This window comes from Ursus arctos, unplaced genomic scaffold (genome assembly GCF_023065955.2).
Source record: "Ursus arctos isolate Adak ecotype North America unplaced genomic scaffold, UrsArc2.0 scaffold_34, whole genome shotgun sequence".
Lineage (NCBI taxonomy): Eukaryota > Metazoa > Chordata > Mammalia > Carnivora > Ursidae > Ursus > Ursus arctos.
Window position 1 is genome coordinate 11,261,579 of NW_026623030.1, and position 18,565 is coordinate 11,280,143.

At 37.2% G+C, this 18,565-nt stretch overlaps 1 protein-coding gene across 24 annotated transcripts in view; it reads left to right on the plus strand.

Moving 5' to 3' along the window:
- MTMR3 (myotubularin related protein 3) overlaps window positions 1-18,565 on the plus strand; it is a 137,487-nt gene that overhangs the window by 7,113 nt on the left and 111,809 nt on the right. The window contains exon 2 of one of the 24 annotated variants that reach the window (XM_057306117.1): window positions 2,981-3,142. The exons of 22 other annotated variants lie outside the window; for them this stretch is intronic. The gene's annotated coding sequence lies outside the window, so the exon portion shown is untranslated. Of the gene's footprint in view, window positions 1-2,980; window positions 3,143-16,965; window positions 17,284-18,565 lie in introns of those variants that run through there. One more of the 24 variants, XM_057306115.1, reaches the window with a different exon arrangement.

The window sequence follows — 18,565 nt, forward strand, 5'->3', positions numbered from 1 at the left end:
AGCGGAGGAGCCTGATGTGGGGCTCGATCCCAGAACGCCGGGATCACGCCCTGAGCCGAAGGCAGACGCTTAACCGCTGTGCCACCCAGGCGCCCCTGGACTTTTTTTTATTTTTTATTTTTATTATTTATTTTTTTTTTATTTTTTTTTTTAAAGATTTTATTTATTTATTTGACACAGAGAGAGACAGCCAGCGAGAGAGGGAACACAAGCAGGGGGAGTGGGAGAGGAAGAAGCAGGCTCACAGCAGAAGAGCCTGATGTGGGGCTCGATCCCAGAACGCCGGGATCACGCCCTGAGCCGAAGGCAGACGCTTAACCGCTGTGCCACCCAGGCGCCCCTGGACTTTTTTTTAAATACAATTGTGCTATTATTTCCATAGGCTAAATTCCTAAAAGTGGGCTTATGTGGTCAAAGGTTTGTGCGTTATAAATTTGAATATACTCAAGGTGCCCTATAGACAGGATGTCTATTTTAAAGTTTCACCAACAGGGGCACCTGAGTAGCACAGTTGGTTGAGCGTGGGACTCTTGGTCAGGTCATACTCTCAGGGTGATGAGATCGATCCCCGCATCTGGCTCTGTGCTGGGCTCTGGGTCTGCTTTAGATTCTCTCTCCCTGCCCTTTTTGCTTGTGCTCTCTGTCTCTCAAATGGATAAATCTTATAAAAAAAAATAATAAAAAGGAAAAAAGTCCCAGGGCACCTGAGTGGCTCAGTTGGTTAAGTGTTTGCCTCAGGTTGTGATCCTGGGGTCCTGGCATCAAGCCCCATATAGGGCTCCCTGCTCAGTGGGCAGTCTGCTGCTTCCTATCCTTCTGCCCCTCCCCCTGCGCATGCTCTCTCTGACTCTCTCTCTCAAGTAAATAAAACCTTAAAAAAAAAAAAAAAAGTCCCAGCAACAGTATATTAGTGTCCAGTTCTGCATATTCTTGCTAGTGATTTATTATCTTTAAACTTGTTAGTGGGAGTTTAAAATAGTTTGGGAATACTTTTCCTTTTGTTCTTTTTTCAGCATCAAGTCTTAGCCTCTACAGTTTAACTTTGGAGGGGGCAGGTAAAAATTAAAGTGCAGTGACAGTACATCAGGCCAGTGGTCTCAAATTTTTGATCATCTCAATGGTAAAAAATTTTGAGCATTAATCCTCACCCTTAAGTATTTATTTAATTTACGAACAATATGTATAGTAACTGGTTATTATGTACCTTATAAAATATAAACCAAGAAAATTAACAAGGATGAGAAAAATAAAGTGGGGCACGTCTGCCTTAGGCTCAGGTCATGATCCCAGGGTTCTGGGATGGAGCCCCGAGTCATGCTCCTTGATCAGCAGGGTGTCTGCTTCTCCCTTTGCCACGCCCCCCCCCCCCCCCCCCGGGACTTGCTCTCTCTCTCTGAAATAAATAAAATTAAAAAAAAAAAAGAAAAATAAAGTTCAAATATTTTTCTTCTTTACCCCAGTGGAGTATTTTGGGTCCTTCTTGAGGTGTATTACATTTTTCTTTGGATATCATTGCTTTAGACTTGTACGATTTAATGTTGGGCCTTTATGTATGATTGTTTTTGGGCATTTCCTCTTGTTTTGCAGATGATCCAGTCTAATTGGATTATGGTAGTCTTTAAAGTGTGCCATGCTTTTGAGAGTCATATCTGCAATAAGGGCAAATATATAAACCTTGTTCAAAGTATCAGTTTGATACCTTTTGTCATTGTTGAGTGGCTGAATTTGAAAAAGGAAAATCATGGGATAGGGAACAATCTTAAGTAGTCTACTTCTTAGTTATGAAGAACGAATACTGTGTAGATTATATTTTAAAAAGTCTGTGCTTTGTGGAAAGTGGTTCGGTTATAACATATCCCTATTTTCTAAGAGCCTAGAAACTGAGGGAAGGGATGAATAATTGCTACTTGCTTTCCTTTGCTTGCAAAGTACCACAATTAACCTGTCACTCTAACTCCATTTGGAAGAGCCTGAACCTATAACTTTTCAAAAATGCTTTATTGGGGGCTGAAACTTTCCATGATGAATCTTAGATTAAAAAGTAACTTTTTTATTAAGTTTGAATAGGTTGCTTTTGATTTGCTCCTCCCCCCACCTCCTACCGTATGTTATGAAATTAGGAAATGGTACTTTTTGTGCTAGAAAAATGAATCTCTCTTTCTCCTCCCATCCTGGGAACTTAATTTCAGTTATTTCATATGGTTCATTGTCAGAGAAAGATAATATTGAGGTCTTAGAGATTGTGAAAAGAGCAACTTGTGATTATTTTGTCAGTTAAATGAGATAATTTATATTGAACATGGTTGCTGTATACAGTGCTTTCTTTTTACCTTACGTAGCATGATTTATAAGCTGCTTTCACATATATCTTCTTAGACCCTCAAAGATTTAAGACCATAATTTATTGAGTGATATGATTTCTATTCCTTTGAGGCCACATGCCTAGTTTTTGACATTATATTTAAAGAGGTAGACTGGTATAGAGTAAGGTATCAATATTTAGGGACTTTTTAAACTCTTACATATTTATTTACACATGTAAACAAGTTATAGTGTTGTAAAACTAATAGTTACAATTTTCTGTAGTTACACTGTTCTTTCACCTGATGTGCACAGAAAAGATTTTTGTGGGAGAGGTCATTAATTTTACATCAGCCTTTCAGATATTTTATTTTTTTATTTTTTACTTTTTTTCAGCCCTTCAGATATTTTACTTTCTCCTAAGGATAGTTTCAAGGAGACAAAAAAAAAAAAAAAAAATCAGTCTTGATTTAATCCCTTTTACTATGTGTATTCCTCCTGTTGCCAAGACACGTGTGGGGTGTGCGTGTGTGAGAGAGAGAGAGAGAGAGAGAGAGAGAGAGATTGATTGATTTATGTAGTAGGCTGCTACTTAAGAAGGAAACATTAATTTTTGGGTATGTAATGGTTCTTTTTTTTTTTTTTTTTTAAAGATCTTATTTATTTATTTATTTGACAGAGAGACAGCCAGCAAGAGAGGGAACACAAGAGGGGGGAGTGAGAGAGGAAGAAGCAGGCTCCTAGCGGAGGAGCCTGATGCGGGTCTCGATCCGAGAACGCGGGGATCACGCCCTGAGCCAAAGGCAGACGCTTAATGACTGTGCCACCCAGGCGCCCCTGGGTATGTAATGGTTCTTGAAACGTGGACTCAGTGGTAGCCATGGGGTGAATGAAAAGGAGCGCATAAGATTTCTCTCATTTGTCTCATTCTCTCCAGTTCCATGTATACATACATGGTTTTGGCTTAGAAAACAAGGAAGAAAATTAGTCTTCAAAAGAACTAGTATGTTATTTCCCTTTTCTGCTGTAATTAAAATCCTGTTTAGTGCGTGAACTAATACACTTTTATAAATAAGAGAGACCCTGGAAAGACAGGAGTAGAAATATTAGTAATGATTAATTTCTGGTTGGTGGGGTAGTGTAACTATTTTTTGCTTCATATTCTGTAGTTTCCCAATTTTCTGTGAGCATGTATTTCTCTTATTAGGAAAAACGGCCATTTTAAAGTACATTTTGATGTCTTTAGTTTTCATTGGTTGTCTTATGAGGGTTTAAGTCATAGTCACCAGTGAGAAAGTGGGTGGTTAACTGGCTCCAGTTCCTAAGTGAGCGGCAGTTGTAGGAAGTGGTAGGGGAGGAATGGTGCAAGCAGCCGGATTTGAACTTTCTCATTGTAAACTCCACTGTGACTGAGACTGAGCTTTGATTACATTTAAACACAAGACTTCCATCTAATTTTCTTCTTCCTGATGAGCTGATTGAGAATTATTAATGATGCCTTGAAAAGAAAAATCAGATTCTTTGAACCCTAAACACAGGACTCAACCTGAATTCCCAGTTCTCTTGCTGACTTGCCATGTGGACTTGAGCAAGTTCTATAGTTGTGTGTGTGTGTTTTAAATATTGAGTGGGGTTATAGCAACTCAGAGGTGATAGGATTTTATATATGTAATTTGAACTGGAGGATATTTAGATAAATTACTTTGATTATGACAATGTAGTCTTATTGGGGTTTTGGTGTTAATATACAGCTTAGAGTTGAGCCACTGTAAGTTTATATACTAGTGATATTTTAGGAAGATCTATGTAGTATATCCTTTAGAGTTTAAGTGATTAGATAGAGCCTGTCAGCTTGTGTTGTTTTTTTTCCTTTTTTTTGCATATTAAATGTTAGATTTCTGGGGTAAGGCATTTGTAATTATCCACCTTTTTTTTTTTTTAAAGAATAAGATTAAAGTTGAAGAGCAATCAAGGTAATAAATGTAGGTACTACTATAAGTTTATGGGTTTTTTTAGTTAGAAGTTTTATAGTAAAGAATAACAAGCTTGTGAAAAGAAAATACCCTATAGAAGTCTACAAAGCCCATTCTCCTCTGTTCTTAAATTCTATACCCTGCCTTTCCTTTTTTAAAAGTAAAATTTAGGGGCGCCTGAGTGGCACAGCGGTTAAGCGTCTGCCTTCGGCTCAGGGCGTGATCCCGGCGTTATGGGATCGAGCCCCACATCAGGCTCCTCCGCTAGGAGCCTGCTTCTTCCTCTCCCACTCCCCCCTGCTTGTGTTCCCTCTGTCGCTGGCTGTCTCTATCTCTGTCGAATAAATAAAATCTTAAAAAAAAAAAAAATTTTAAATATTTCAAAAATTCAGAAAAATACAGAATAACAGATGTCATGTACTTAATAGATGTTTAGATTTAATAGACATTGACATCTTGTTAGATTTGCCTGAAAGGTCTATGTTTGTTTTTAAAATTTAAATATCATACAACTGGGGTCCCTTTTGGTCTCTTCCTAGATCTTCTTTCCATTACCCAGAGGTTATTTATCTTTCTTAGCCCATGCTCTTATATTCTTCCTATAGATGTATGTATTTAACTTGTAGTATTATGTGTTTCAGATATGTATGGTACCTAAGTATATATATTCTGCAATTTGAAAAGCTTGAAATTTATCTGTATCAATATATATGTATTTACTTCATTTATTCAGTTGTGTGAATAGAAAAGTTTTTCCTCTATTGATAGTTGTTTTCAATTAATATATAGATTTAAAAATTTCCCTCTAATAGGATCAAACTATACATGCTGATCTACAGTTTGCTTTTTCACAATAATAGTGTATTATATCTTACCCTATCATAAAATATAGGTATACCCATTTTTAAGGACTGTGTTGTGTGTTATTTTTTTTTTTAAGTTTATTTAAGTAATCTCTGTACCTAATGTGGGGCTCAAACTCATGACCCTAAGATCAAGAGTTGCATGCTCCACCAACTGAGCCAGGCAGGTGTTCCCTATGTAGTTTTTTTTTTTTAAAACTTGATAGACACTACTATTTATCCTAGTCCCTTACTGATTGACATCTAGGGATTTTTTTTTTCTTTTTTAACTATCCTCAAAAGTGCTGTCTGTAATGGATTGTCTTGTACTTTATACTTTTGAATAACGGTTGGATTATTTCTACAGAAATAGTTCTGCAGCATAAATTCTTGGGAAATAGAATTGCATGTAATAAATATAGATGCTTTTATATTAAAGCTAAACCAATATGTGTATTTGTAACTTACTCCTGGTCTGTTCGTTTAGGTTTGTTCAAAATGGGTGCTACGTATGAGATGCTGAGAAGATAGTTTCCTAACATATAAATTAATATATTAAAGTTGCATGGTAGAGGGGAGCCTGGCCAGCTCAGTGGGTAGAATATGCAATTCTTGATTTCAGAGTCGTGAGTTCGATCCCATGTGGGGCGTAGAGCCTACTTAGAAAATTGTAAAGACGAGGAAGAGTCCAAACTTTATATAGGTAAAGGACAAAAATCAATGTTTGGGGGAATGGTTCTGATTTTGCTAGCTAGGACAGAATAGAAGATAAAGGATTCAGAGACAAGTTTGCAAAGTATGTTGGCTGCAAATTGTTGAAATAAAATAATTAAGGTGTTAGAATATTCTTTTACTCTCTGTACTGAGTCCTTTTGGGCTTTTGAGAAGGTAATTTGGGGGAAGATGTGTCTGATAGCAGTTGCATGATTGGGAGCAGGTGAAGATTGGAAAACTGAAGAATCTGTACTATACATACAATTAGGTAATAAGGACTTGAATTAAGGTGGTGGCAAGGTGGTAATTGAGGTGGCTAGATTAAGGTAGGAGACTCCTGGTTGACACCCTAAGGGAAATAGATGTTTGTGAACTAGTTGAATTGAAGGTAAGCAGCAGTGATTCAAAGTTGATGGGTTTTGGGCTTTGGTGAATAGTGATAGTACAGAAATGTGGAATTGGGAGGAGGAGCTGGTTTTGGAAAAGGACTAAAATGAAATCCTTCACACATTTAACATTGAAGCCGTGGGGTAAGTAAAAATGTCCCTCAGGAGCTTGGAGATAGTGAATTTGAGGTAGGAAGAAAGGTAGGTTGGCCTCATCTGGATGAGATCTTGAACCTAGAAGAGCCAAAGATTGAGTAACATGTTCTTGGGGGGGAGGTTGGGAGAAGAAGATAAAATTAAAGCTGTTGAAATTAGGTTAATGAGGCACAGTGGAAGCAGAGGAGAAGGGAGGATTTCCAAATTAAGTGATAATCAATTAAATTTGAGTGAAATGAGGGAAGATGAGGGCTAAGGAAATAATTGGATTTGGTGATCCATGCTAGTCATTGATCATCATTTTCTTAGATTAAGTTTTAGCATAGTAAAGGGTTAGAGGTGAGTAGGAGATGAGATTGCATTTATAGAACAAGTGCTAATTCAGTAGAACTTCTGATGATCCTTCTGGCATTCAATATCTGCACTGTCCAGTACATTTTGAGCATTTGAAATTTGGCTAGTTTGACTAAGAAACTAAATTAAAAATTTTTTAAAGTTAATTAAAGTTTCCTTTTTTAAAAAGTGATAGTTGACAGTTTAAATTTAAATAGCCACATATGGCTAGTGAGTATCATGTTGGATAGCACAGATTATGGACTCAATGAAACAGATGTAGATTAAGCCATAGGAAGAGATCTCAGGATAAAACAGGCATTTGGTTATCTAAGAATTTTGTTGTAGTGCTATCAAAACAGTGTTGGAATTAGACATTCTAGTGAAACTAGATTTTTACATTTTTATTCTTTATGTTCAGTGTTGACAGTGATTGATGACTCTTTTCAGCATATAAGAGCAGCATTAAAGAATGTAATTTTAAGGGGCACCTGGGTGGCTCAGTCATTAAGCTGGTCAAGATCCCAGGGTCCTGGGATTGGGCTCGCTGCTCAGCGGGAAGCCTGCTTCTCCCTCTCCCACTTCCCCTGCTTGTGTTCCTCCTCTTGCTGTCTCTGTCAAATAAATAAAATCGTCAAAAAAAAAATTTTTTTTTTGAGGTAATCATGGTCTGAATCTCTCCATGATTTTTTTTTCCTGTCTCTTAAAAATGGTTGCAATTCAAAATTTACTGATGAAAGAATAATATTTGAGACATTTTGGGTCTCTGTTTTCTCCAACTAAAAGTAACTGAAAATACCTATCTTAGAAATCTCATTGGGGATTTTAACTGTAGAGACAGAGGAGTAGTGGGTGGGGGCATGGGTGAAATAGGTGATGGGTTTTAAGGAGTGTGCTTGAAATAAAAACTTAGAAAAACAGGGGCGCCTGGGTGGCTCAGCCGTTATGCGCCTGCCTTCAGCTCGGCTGCAAGCCTGCTTCTCCCTCTCACACTCCCCTTGCTTGTGTTCCCTCTCTCGCTGTCTCTATCAAATAAATAAAATCTTAAAAAAAAACAAAACAAAACTTAGAAAAACAAATTCAGTTTTCAAGCAAAAAAAAAAAAAGAAAAAAAAAGAAAGCTCATTGGGTAGAGAAGAAATACCAGCTATACTTGACTTTAAATAAATCAGTATTTAGATTGGGAAATGGTTTGCTTTGAGAATGATTTATGGTTTAAACTTGAATATTTGATAGTGTTGAGGGAACGTTTCTTACTATCTGGCTAACCTAAATGCTTTTTGTTTACAAGAAGAAAAATTAAAAGTATACGTGAAAGAACCCGTTCATAAGACAACATACTGTGTGATTCCATTTTTATAAAGTTTAAAAAACAGACAAAACTAAGATGGTAATTGAACTCGATGGTTATTTATCTTGGTGATGCGTACAAGGGAAACTCTAGGGGTGCTGGTAATGTTCTGTATCTTGATCTGGGTGATGATTTCGTGGTTGTCTTCAGACAACTGTTTATGAGAATTATTGAGTTTTACACTTATGTGCACTTTTTTGTAGGTATACTACACCTCAGTTTTTAAAACTTTTACACTCACAAAATTTTAGTAAACATAATCAGTTGAATTTGTCTCCCTTTAGCTTTTTTTAACTTTTCTTCTACTTCTGTTCATAAAGGAATACACTTAATGATGAAACATTTTACCTGTGGGATTGTTTTGTTTTGTTTTTTAATGTAAGCTCCATGCCCAGTGTGGAGTGCCAGCACAGGGCCTAAATCCATGACCCCGAGATCAAGACCTGAGCCCAAACCAAGAGTTAGGCACTTAACTGACTGAGCCACCCAGGCACCCCTTACCTTTTTTTCAATTATGATATAAAACAAACATACAGAGGAGTGCACAGACAAGTGTATATAGCTTAATGGATTTTTAAAATGCATAAATTGGAGGTGGTTTTTTGTTTTTTGTTTTTTTTTGTTTTTTTTTTTTTAAAGATTTTATTTATTTATTTGACAGGATAGAGACAGCCAGCGAGAGAGGGAACACAAGCAGGGGGAGTGGGAGAGGAAGAAGCAGGCTCCCAGCGGAGGAGCCTGATGTGGGGCTCAATCCCACAACGCCAGGATCACGCCCTGAGCCGAAGGCAGACGCTTAACCGCTGTGCCACCCAGGCGCCCCTTGTTTTTGTTTTTTGTTTTTTTTTTGGGGGGGTATGTCATACCTGTATCTATCAGAAGGGAAGGAGTTGATGGAGGGCTAACATATTTGGAGAGAACAAAGTTTTGAGAAATCTCAGAAATCTCTGCCTTCATCTTACTGTCCTTTTGGGCAAGTCATTTAATTTATTTGGGTCTCAGATTTTTTTTTTTTTTTTTTTTTTTTTTTTTTAATTTGACAGAGCAAATGTGCGTGAGCTAGAGTTTGAGCGGTGGGGAGGGTCAGAGGGAGAGGAAGCAGTAGACTCCTGGAGGAGCAGGGAGCCGGACACAGGGCTCTGAGGACCCTGGAATTGTGACCTGAGCTGAAAACAGACACTCGACCAACTGAGCCACCCAGGTGCGAAAAGAATGTGACTCTTGATCTTGGGGTGGTGAATTTGAGCCCCACTTTGGGTTTTTTTTTTTTAAGTTTTCTAAGAAAACTACCTACTATTTACATCCTACTAGTGATAGTAGAAAATAATCTTTGTCAAGGAAGGAATAAAACCCAAGCAATAAATATTAACATCAAAAAAATATGTAAACATCAATCTTTTCTAGAATTGTGATGGTCACAACAAGTGAGTTTCCTCTAATTTTGGTTCAAAAAACAAAATTTCACTTCAAAAAACCTGCAAGAGATTACTGTAAGATCTTAACATTCACCTAAAATCTTGAAGTGCTTTCACTTAACTAGGCAGTGCAGCAAAATGGTTAAGAGCTCAGGCGAAACAACTCAACTACCCGGACAAGTTATTTAACTTCATTTCCCTCAATTTTCTCATCAGTAAAATAATAATTATACCTCTGTCTGGGAATAATTCTGGACAATTAAATGAACTGATACACATATAATCATTTAGACCAGTGCCCGACATACTTAAGCCTCAGCAAGTTTCAAGTGAATATAAATGAATATTAATAATCACCAGCTGCATGTCCTTGGACAAATCATTTTACCTTTGTATATCACAGTTCTACCCTGTACGGTAAGAGACCTAAATTCAGTGCCCCAAACACCTATGTAGTAATACCATTCTGTGTTTCTATAATTTTACTTGAACTGCACTAAGTCACCTTGCAAAGTATGTTAAGTAATACCCCTGTTATACAGAAAAATCTGACGCCCAGGGGCGCCTGGGTGGCTAAGTCCATTAAGTGTCTGCCTTTGGCTCAGGTCATGATCCTGGAGTCCCTGGATCAAGCCCCACATCGGGCTCCCTGCTCAGTGGGGAGCCTGCTTCTTCCTTTCCCTCTGTCTGCTGCTCCCCCTGCTTGTGCTCGCTTGCTCTCGGATGAATAAATAAAACAATCTTAAAAAAAAAAAAGTCATATTCTTTACTGACTGAGCCAGCCAGGCGTCCCTAAATATATATATATACCAAATATATATACCAATATATATCCCTAAATATATATATATATCTCTATATATCCCTAAATATATATATATATATAAATGTACCAATATATAAATACATATATAAAAATATATATGTATATATGTATATTTATATATTGATACATTTATATTTATATAATGTATATAAACCCAGTCAATCATATATATATTTATTTTTTTTAATCCTAGGGGAATTAATAACTACAAATATTATTTCGACTTCTAGGCAAAAATATTAGTGGAAGGGAGTTTTCAAACTGGAGGCAGATCTAACAAGGTTTAGTATACTCGCTTTGGTTGTTTAAGCAGCATCTGGTCCTGTTTTCAGAGCAGTAATTAAGATTCTACCACCTTCATGTTTTAGAAAAATTTTACAACTAAGATATAATTTACGTACAGTAAAACTCCCCCTTTCTGAGTACAGTTCTGTGAGTTTTGGAAACACATGATCACAGTGATGGTACAGAATAGTGCCATCATCTCAAAAGATTTTTCTCCTGGCCCTTTCTAGTCCACCCGTTCCCCCACTTCCCGTCTCTGGCAACTACTGATCTGTTCTGTCATTATAGTTTTGTCTTTTCAAGAATTCCATGTAAATGGAATCATCATGCAGTATGTAGCTTTTTGAGACTGACTTCTTTAACACAATGCACTTTGACATATCCATATTTTGGGTATTAGTAATTTTTATTGCCGATCAGCATTTCATTGTATGGGTGTACCATAGTTTATTCATTCTCCAAGCCCATTTGGGTTGTTTCCAGTTTTTGGTGACTACAAAAAAGTGCTATAAAAGCATTTGTACGCACATACATGCCCCCCCCCTTTTTTAAGATTTTATTTTTAAGTAATCTTTAACACCCAATGTGGGGCTGGAATTTACAACCCCAAGATCAGTAGAGTCATATGCTCCACCAGCTGAGCCAGCAAAGTGCCCCATGCCCATGTATTTGGGGGGGGGGGAGAGGGAGTAAGAATGTTAAGCAGGCTCCATGCCCAGTGCAAAGCATGAAGCGGGTCTCAATCTCACAACTCTGAGATCATGACCTGAGCTGAAATTGAATTGGACTGTCACCCAGGTGCCCCATTCCATGTATTTTTTTAAAAATGTTTTTTAAAAAAATATATAGTGCCCAGAGCTTTTGTGACTTTACCATGGAACCTGAAGAAGCTTATAATTTTCACAGAACATTGTTAAGTTGCTTATTGAACTTCATCCCTAAGAAAGCCCACTCTGGAATGAGAATAGTTTGTTATGTAAATAATCTTGTAAACTGTAGATCATTAGGCTTTTTCTTTTCTTTTTTTTTTAAAGATTTTATTTATTTATTCGACAGAGATAGAGACAGCCAGCGAGAGAGGGAACACAAGCAGGGGAAGTGGGAGAGGAAGAAGCAGGCTCATAGCGGAGGAGCCTGATGTGGGGCTCGATCCCATAACACCGGGATCACGCCCTGAGCTGAAGGCAGACGTTTAACCGCTGTGCCACCCAGGCGCCCCTCATTAGACTTTTTCTTAAGGAAGTAAGCAGACCTACTTAGTAAACTGATAAATTTACTTATTTATTTACTTATAAATTTACTTACAAAACTCCTTAGTGCATTATTTCATATTTTATGTTTTTAGTAGCTCTTAAATGGTGAATCCTTGACTTTGTTTTGTTCCTCTAAGTAGCAGAATGGTTATGTAATTGGTTATGAAAAGTTTGTAAGTAAAACATGTTTAGCTACAGAGTTCCTGCTCCATCTCCTCCCCTCTCCTAAGAAGGCTGGAGGTATTAATATTGGTAGTCATAGTTTCATGTGAACAAGACATAAAACTTATATTTTATGGCTTATGGTTGATTAGCTACTTGAATTAAATTATCCTCTTTGTTACGATAGTGAACTTCCTTTTTCTTGCAATATGCGACCAAGAAAGAGATGGGACCTTTCTACATTAGAAACGAGATTGCAGGCAATTTTTGCAAGTTAATGTTTTGAGCTTCCAATTCTGAAACAGTATGTGTGTGTGTTTCTTTTGTTTAGTCTAGAATCTTAGCTTTAGATTTAAATCCTATGATTGAAGAACTTTGTGTATAGAGCTATAGCTCTTCTTTCAGCAGTGTATATTTCTTCTAAGTTAAAATATTCAGAAAACTGAATATTGTGTTTAGAACTAAGAGATACTACATTTCAAATATGATCATTTGGTAAGTGGATATTTGATATTTCATTTGTGGGTTGTCTTGTTTCTAGCCTTTTCACATGGAGATACCTACCTGGAGATGTCCAGTCTTGACAGTAATGGAGATTGCAAATTAAGTTAGTCTTCTGTATGTGGTTGCTTGATAGGGACAAGACTTAGTTACTAGGCTTTTACTTTATCTGCTACTACAGTGTGATCCCAGTCTAGAATTCCAGCATAAGGTTGCCACTATTAAGAACATGGGAATATGGAGGTAACAACTATGAGTCCAGTATTAAAATAAGATTTTTTTTTTTTTAAAGATTTCATTTATTTATTTGACAGAGATAGAGACAGCCAGCGAGAGAGGGAACACAAGCAGGGGGAGCAGGAGAGGAAGAAGCAGGCTCATAGTGGAGGAGCCTGACGTGGGGCTCGATCCCATAACGCTGGGATCACGCCCTGAGCCGAAGGCAGACGCTCAACTGCTGTGCCACCCAGGCGCCCCTAAAATAAGATTTTAATTAGCTGTATTAGTTGCAAACTTAATTTTCATTGCTCTCTGTGAAGTAGGCAGGGCAGGCCATATTGTAACTCACACTTTTCAAGTAAATAAATTGGGTTTCACAGCTGTCAGAACTTGTCTGAAGTTGCACTGCTAGTGAATAGCTGAACTAGAACCGAGATCTTCTGACATCAGATTGGGTGCTCTTCGCACCTTTGCAGTTTAGTATGGTGAATGGTGAGTAAGAGCTCAGGCTTGGGTTTGAACTATGGTGCCACCACTGGTACCTTCCTCTGATCTTAGGCAAATTCCTTAACTTTTTTGTGCCTCGGATTTCTCACTTTTAAAATGGGCATAATGATACTTGCTGCTTTTGTGAGGATTAAACAAGTGCTTTTAACAATAGCTAGCCAGTGGTAAGCATTCCATATATGCTAGTTGCAGTTGTTGCTACTGTTACTACAGTGGTAACAAGAACACCGCCTCTTTCTACAGGAACCGGTGTTACAGTTGAAAGAAGGTAAATGCAAGAATATTCAAAAATGATAGATGTAGATAGAGCCCAGGAGAATAAGTAGCAAGGGCAATTGATTTTGGCAGAAAGATAGGGAGTGTTGAGGTGTGTGTGTGTGTGTGTGTGTGTGTCTTGCTTTTAAGCAAATAGGTTAGGCAGTTAGAGCTTTAGGACAGGGCTGAGGAGGACTATCAGTGCTGAGGAGGTAAATTTTTTAATCACCGTCACAGATGATACATGGGAAATTTACTTTGCACCAAGATTTAAACAACACCAAGTTGTTAGTCCTCTATTAAATACGGTTCTTAGGGCTTTGTTGCATAATCAGTAAGAAGCTTACCATACATTTTCCATTTTTAGTGGTTACACAGAATAATACAGATATTCAACATGTATCCTGGTATAAATAACAGGGAAATACATCTCCTTAAAATAAATTAGTGAATATTTCTTGAGCTCTTTTACCATGTGCCTAAAACTCTTATGGGCTAGGGAATTCTGAAGTGTATGTTAGAGGATTATGCCTTTTGATGCTTGAGTCCTTGTATGTGGGTAAGGTACTTCCTTGGTATAAGATAATGTTCTTCGAGCATTCTAAATTGAATGCAGGTTGTTTGAATATACTATGTTGGTAGGGGATATCTGGCCTTTACTGTAATGCTATATAAATTATATATTTTATATATTCTTAGTGTTTTTGAATTTGCAATTATTATTTATTTTTATTTATTTTTTAAAAGATTTTATTTATTCATCTGACAGAGCACAAGAAGGGGAGTGGCAGACAGAGGGAGAGGGAGAAGCAGGCTCCCTGCTGAGCAGGGCTTGATCCCAGGACCCTGAATTAAAGGCAGATGCCCAACTGACTGAGCTACCAAAGCACCCCAATTATTACTATTTTTTAAAGGCTTATTTATTTTTAGAGTGAGAGAGCACATGTGTACAAGTAAGGGGGAGGGGTAGCAGGGGAGGGAAGAGAGAATCCCAAACAGACTCTGTGCTGGGAGTGGAGCCCGAGGATGCTGGGCCTGATCCCAGGACTCTGAGATCACAACCTGAGCCGAAACCAAGAGACAGATGCTCAACTAACTACGCCACCCAGGTGCCCCTGAATTTGCAATTATTATTGTATACTTAGATCTTTTCTCCTGTGGGTATTAAAACAACTTTTATAGGTTTTTATGGGTGCATGTTTTAAATTTATACACTAAAATTCTGCATAAGCACATTTTAAATTATGGTAAGTCTCTTAAACCTGTAGATCTGTATATATTAGCTTTTTTCCCAGAGTCATTATGTGTTACTCTTTTATAGAAAAACCTGAAACGAGCTCCGAGCATCTTATGAGTAGATTGATCCTGAACATTTGCCCTCATATCAGTTTTTAAGGTTCACAGGAAAAACTGGTGTTTTCTAAAGAAAACCATAACATGAATATTTATCTTACTTTGTATATCCTGAAAGTGGGTGTTGTTATTATCCATTATTTATTTTAGAGCAAGGAGTTTTCCCTTTCTTGCTCTGTGGAACTATTTAGTTGTGCTGCATATACTATTCCTCTATTGCCAACAGTGTTTTACCTTTTCAAAACTAAGAATTACACATTTTATTAATTAATGGGTTCCTCTAAAAAGATAGAGTGGAATAGATTTTTTTCCCTTCAGAGATATTTGATGAAAATTTAAGAGAATTCTTGGGTATCTCAGGTTTTTATTAACTTCAGAATTCTTCAGTTCATTTACCTGATACCTAAAAGATAAGACGACTTTTCCTTCCTCAAGGGCATTAAAACTTTTAAATGTACCCATTTGCATAGAATCTACTTAAAAATATCAGGAGATTTTACAGGACATTTTTGGACTCTTGCACGTAAGAGATTTTTTTTTTTACTGTGAATCTATGAAAACTCCTTTGTATTATTCATCCCTTCTCTTACTAAAACATGTGAGTGGCTTGCTTCGATATGTATCTGTGTCCTTTCTTTGATAAACACTTTGAGGGACTCTTTTGAAATTGTGTTTTGGCCACCATATCAACTCTACAGAAATATGGTTTCATGATTAACGCAACAAAAAGCACATTGGCAGCAGTCCAGAAGCTGACTCACCAAGGAATAATGATAGACACTTTGAAGGGAATGGCCTATCCCAGGGTCCTATTTCAAAGCTTGGTGCTATGATTACATCAGTGAAAGGCAGCCAAGAAATCGAGATCTTGCTTGTACCTCCTGGGGATAATGGTAGGAAGGACTTAAGTAGTAGGATGCAAGTAAGATTTTTTCCTAGCAGTCTTGTAAAACTTGGGGACAGAAACCAGGTGAGGATTCAGAATGGTGGTGACCTTTGTGGTGCTCCAGTGGCATTTCCTTTTTGGGCCTGGATGAAAATAGTCTTGTAGTGACTAAGGGTTAACTGAAGGAGCTCAGTATCAGTTTTCTAGAGCCCAGGGAATATACTTAGCTCACTAGTAAGCACAAGTATCATGTTCATGTCAAACACTGTAGCTACTGTTTCCTACTTGAACAGACCAGAAGAAACCAAAGCAAGAATCAGTTCAGTTTTGAGGAACAGACCTTTTTGCTTACTAGTACTGCACATCTTAGTAGTAAAAATACTATGAAAGTAGACTTGCTTCAGAGCTGTGAAACAAGTACCAATTCTGATTGTTTTTGGGGATTAAAATTATTGCAGCTCCATTTCTAAATCCAGTTTCATAGCCTTAAGTTTTTCTAGGTGACAAATTAATCTTTTGTAATCACTACCAAAGATCACTTGTTAACTTTATGGAAATAGCAGTATATCCTTTTCATGTTCTTGAAGGTTGTCTCTCAGATAAGAAAACACCTTAATAATTTGAAAATATTTTTGAGATAAAGCTAAGTGAATATGCCATGGTGATAGATTGACCCATTTTTGATTATTGTAGTACTTTCTATTTCTCAAAATTGTTGCACATGATAGTTCTTTCCTATGGAATATTATGAAAGATTGAGTAATTTGCTACATTCTTTCAAGAATAATATTTAGGAATATTATGTTAAAAGTGCTTTTCTTTCTTTTTTTCTTCTTCTTCTTCTTCTTTTTTTTTTAAGTAATCTCTATACCTAGCGTGGAGCTGGAACTCATGACCCCGAGATCAAGTCACATGCTCTTCTGACTGAGCCAGCCTGGTGCCTCTGAAAGTGTTTTGTTTTTGTTTTTTTTGTTTTTTGTTTTAGATGTTACTTTGTATAGTTTGTATATATAAGTATTTTTGTATAGTTTGAGAGTATAGATATTTTACCCCCCAGTGATCTGGGCCTGGTTTCATGGCACTGAGAGAAAAAAAAAACAAACTTAGTTTCTCTTAGTCTGTGCTGCTTTTCTGATTTTTGGAGTGGAATACTTTGACATTGGCCATTTTGTTTTTGAGTTGGCCTTACATGTGCTAGTCCTACTTAATTTCTTACATGGTTTAAACTTGCATGTATAAATTATTTATTAGCTAGCTTTGTGACTTGGACAAGTTACAAGTTTCCTTATCTCTCCCTCTTTGTAAAATGGGATGATACCTTGTAGGGTTGTTTTAAGTGCTCTATGTTTTGTTGGCTGTTACAGGTTTTTTTTTTCTTTTTTCTTTTTAAGATTTTATTTATTTACTTGACAGACAGCCAGCGAGAGAGGGAACACAAGCAGGGGGAGTGGGAGAGGAAGAAGCAGGCTCCCAGCAGAGCAGGGAACCCGATGTGGGACTTGATCCGAGGACTCCAGGATCACGCCCTGAACCGAAGGCAGACGCTTAAGGACTGAGCCACCCAGGTGCCCCGGCTGTTACAGTTATAAATAAGAGCCTTGACTTCCCCCTACACTATTTGCAGCTCTCTTTTTGGTAATTTTTTTTCAGAGGCAATATGACTCAGAATCTAATAGAACTTTTTTTTAAGGGAATAATAAACATTTGTATTTAATTCTTTATCCTAAATAACTATAAATTTGCTGCTTGTTGAAAAATAATGATATTCCCTCAGGTTCAGTTTTTTTTTTTTTTAAGATTTTATCTATTTATTTGACAGAGACAGCCAGCACGAGAGGGAACACAAGCAGGGGGATTCGGAGAGGAAGAAGCAGGCTCCCAGCAGAGCAGGGAACCCAATGTGGGACTTGATCCGAGGAGTCCAGGATCATGCCCTGAACCGAAGGCAGATGCTTAATGACTGAGCCACCCAGAAGCCCCACAGGTCGAGCTTTGAAAGATAAAAAATTCATAGAAAGTGAGCCCATTTCTATGTCTTAGAGGTACCCAGATACTATTAAATGTAGGTCATTCTTTGAATTGAATTCTAGTGTACATGCAGTTATGTAGAACAAAATCAGCTTGTATGGGACTGGAAGTACTGGAAAGATAAAACTAGTTTTGGTAGCAAAGTGTGTCAGTTAAATGAGTGACGGATCAGCACAGAATTTGGAACTGCTGGGTTTTATTTATAACACCCAATTGTTTTGAAATTATTAGCCTGGAAACAAAGTAATTTAAAACTTAGATATGCCAGAAAATTTGAGATTCCTTTCCATTTAAAAAATGTCTTTTAAAGAAAGAGGCATTTCTGCAGAGATTTAGCTCGCCAGGTGTTATATGAATCTCAGCCATTGCTGTGGTGATTATGATTGCCCCCAATATGGGTATCATGTTATCCTTTAGTTTCAGATTTGTGCCATCACTGAGTGAATTTTTAAAATAAGATTTTTCTGTTTCTTGATGAACTATCATATGTAAGCCCATTAAATTGAACTTTTCCTTTTTCCCCATCATAGGACTTTCCTGTAATTTTAGGTCAGTGGTTTAGTTCCAAGGGTTAGATTTCCTTTTTTTAAAAAAAATTTTATTTGGATGGTTATTACTAATTCTTAGGTTGTATCCTTAAATCGAGTTTTTGGACGTTAGGGACTCACCCAACACTTTATTATATATACTAGCAGAAGGAATAGGGTATCCATTGTGTTTTTGTTTGTTTTTGAGATCTTGCGTTTAATTCAGAGTCAGAATAACTTATAAGTAGTAGCCAGTCATAGCTTTTAATTTATTCAAGCTATCTTTATCTTT